The sequence below is a fragment of the Phocoena sinus genome, chromosome 2 (assembly GCF_008692025.1).
Source record: "Phocoena sinus isolate mPhoSin1 chromosome 2, mPhoSin1.pri, whole genome shotgun sequence".
Lineage (NCBI taxonomy): Eukaryota > Metazoa > Chordata > Mammalia > Artiodactyla > Phocoenidae > Phocoena > Phocoena sinus.
In genome coordinates, this window is record NC_045764.1 from 99,323,973 (window position 1) to 99,327,349 (window position 3,377).

The following is a 3,377-nucleotide window of genomic DNA, read 5'->3' on the forward strand; positions in this document are numbered from 1 at the left end:
CATGATCAAGTATTTGTATAAAGATCTGCTTTCATTTCTCTTGGGTAAATACCTAGGGATAGAATGACTAGATCATATGGTAAAAATATACTTAACCTTTTAAAAAAACTGCCAAACTGTTTTCCAAAATGAATGTACTATTTTACATTCCCCCCAGCAATGTATGAGGGTTCTAGTTCTTCCACATCTTCATCAATGCTTGGTATGGTCAGGCTTTTTTTTGTTTTTGTTTTTGCGGTACGCGGGCCTCTCACTGTTGTGTCCTCTCCCGTTGCGGAGCACAGGCTCAGGACATGCAGGCTCCGCGGCCATGGCTCACGGGCCCAGCCGCTCCGCGGCATGTGGGATCTTCCCGGACCGGGGCACGAACCTGCATCCCCTGCATTGGCAGGCGGACTCTCAACCATTGCGCCACCAGGGTAGCCCGGTCAGTCTTTTTAATTTGGGCTATTTTAATAGGTGTGCAGTAATATCTCATTGGATTTTAATTTGCATTTCTCTAATGTCTAATGATGTTGAGCATGTTTTCATGCTGTTATTTGCTGTCTATATATGTCTCGGTGAAGTGTCTATTAAAGCCTTTTGCCCATTTGTAATTGGGCTGTTTGTTTTCTTAGTATTAAGTTTTGAGAGCTCTTTGTATATTCTGCATATAAGTCCTTCATCAGATGTATGATTTGTAAATAATTTCTCTCAGTCTGTGGTTTGTATTTTTTAATTGAAATTTTTATTAAAATAATTACAGATACACATGCAGTTATAAGAAATAATATAGAGAGATTTTCCCCTAATGATAGGATTTTACAAAAGTATAATATAATATCACAACCAGGGCAGAAATCTTGATACAATCCACCCATTTTATTCATATTTCCCCAGTTTTGCTTGTACTTATTTGTGTATATGTGTTTGTATATGTGTGTATGTGTGCATTAAATTCTACACAATTTTATCATTTGTGTAGAATCCTGTATCTGCCACCCGTCAAGATATTAAACAGTTTCAACACCACAGTGATCCCTCAGGTTGCCCTTTTAGAACACACCCACCTCCTTCTAGCAACGCCACCCCCATCTGTAATCCCTGGCAATCATCAATCTGTTCTCCATTTCTAAAATTTTGTCATTTCAAAAATATTCTACAAATGGGTCATACAGTTTGTAACCTTTTGGGATTTGCTTTTTTTCACTCAGTATAATTCTCTGAAGATTTATTCAATCATTATGTGTTTCAATAGTTCATTCTTTTATTGCTTTGTAATATTTCATGGTTTATGTGTAGAGTAGTTTCCCCTATCCATTGGGGATATATTCCAAGACCCCCCAGTGGGTGCTTGAAAGAGCAGATAGTACTGAACACTATATATACTAGGTTTTTTCTATAGATGCATACCTATGATAAAGTTTAATTTATAAATTACAGCATCATTACTCTTGTACTTTGGGGCCATTATTAACTAAAGGTTACTTGGACACAAGCACTGTGATACCATGACAGTAGATCTGGTAACTGAGTCTACAACTAAGTGACTAAAGGGCGGGTAGTATATACAGCATGGATACGCGGGACAAAGGAGGATTCACATCCGGGACAGAATGGAGCAGGATAGAGTGAGATTTCATCCCCCTACTCAGAGAGGCATGCAATTTAAAACATGAATTGTTGGGAATTCCCTGGTGGTCCAGTGGTTAGGACTCAGCGCTTTCACTGCCGTGGCCCAGGTTCAATCCCTGGTCAGGGAACTAAGATCCTACAAGCCGTGTGGCAATTAATCAGTCGTGAATTGTTTACTTTTGGATTTTTCCATTTAATATTTTTGGACCACAGTTGACCATGGAAAGCAAAACCATGGCTAATAAGGGACTACTGTACTATAATTTGTTTAACCATTCACCTGTTGAAAGACATTTGAGCTGATTCTAGTTTGGTACAATTACAAATAAAGCTGCTATGAACGTTCATGTATAAGTTTTTGTGTGACCATAAGTTTCCAGTGTTCTGGAATAAATACCCAAGAGTACAGTCACTAGGTCACATGGCAATTGCATATTTAGCTTTATAAGAAAATTTCAAGCTGTTTTCCAGAGTGATTGTACCATTTTAGATTCCCATTAGCAATGTATGAAGGATCCATTTTCTCTGCATCCTTACCAGTATTAGGTGTTATCACTATTTTTAAATTTTTAACTCTTCTGATAGGTGTGTATTGATATCTCATTGTGGTTTTAATTTGCATTTCCACAACAGCTAGTAATGTTGAACATCTTTTCATGTGTTTGTCATCTGTGTATCAACTGCAATGAAATATCTGTTGATATCTTTAGCCCATTTTCTAACTGTATTGTTTGATTTTTTTACTGTTGAATTTTGAGACTTATTTATATATTCTAGATACTAGTCCTTTGTTGGCTCTGTGGGTTACAATTTTTTTTTCCCAGCTTGTCTTTTTATCCTCTTCACATGGGCTTCCACAGAGCAAAAGTTTTCCATTTTGATGAGGTTCAGCTTATCAATTTTTCCTTTTATGGATTGTGGTTTTGGTGTCAGGTCTAATAACGCTTTGTCTAGCCCTAGACCCTGAAGATTTTCTCCTATGTTTTATTCTAAAAATTTCATATTGTTACATTTTACATTTAAGTATGATCCATTTTGAGTTAACTTTCATATAAGTTGTGAGATTTAGGTTGAGGTTTATATATCAGTCCTCCAAATGCCTCCTGTGCTCTTTGCATGCAGAATCACTTGTGGTTCCCTGGCAGGAGATATTCTCCCACACCTCTTCCCCAGGCCTATGTGCACACTTCCTCCTCCTTTCTTCTCACCAAGCAGGTTCCTTGTCCACTGAGACTCTACTCACTCTACCTGCGCTCAGGATCCTACTCCTCTTGCCTCCACAAGAACTTTGCCTTTTTAATTGTCCCCCCCTCTCTTCCACTGTTAACTTCTCTCTCTTTTTCCTGGACCATTCCTATCACCGTACAAACATGCTTTTATATTGCCCTTTAAAATAATAATCCTTCCTTAACTCCATATCCTCCTCTGTCTATCTGCCCTATATCACTGTATCTTGCATAAACAAACTAACTGAAAAGAGTGATCTGTACCCTCGCTACTCAAGTTGAAGTTTGTGGACCAGCAACATTGGCATCACAGGGGGCTCCAGTTGTGAGAAATGCAAGATCTCAGGCCCCAACCCTCAAACACTATTCTAGATGTTTCTGTGAAGGCATTTTTTAGATGAGATTAACATTTAAATCAGTAGACTTTTTGTGGGGGAGGGGCTGCGCCACGCAGCCTATGGGATCTTAGTTCCCCATCCAGGGATCGAACCCACGTCCCCTGCATTGGAAGCACAGAGTCTTAACTGCTGGACCTCC

The 3,377-nt window shown here is 38.9% G+C and overlaps 1 non-coding gene across 1 annotated transcript; it reads left to right on the forward strand.

Annotated features, from left to right (window-relative positions):
• Positions 1-1,670: 1,670 nt before the first annotated feature.
• TRNAE-UUC lies at positions 1,671-1,742 on the forward strand. The gene has a single exon. It is a non-coding gene; the product is annotated as a tRNA-Glu (tRNA).
• Positions 1,743-3,377: the final 1,635 nt, after the last annotated feature.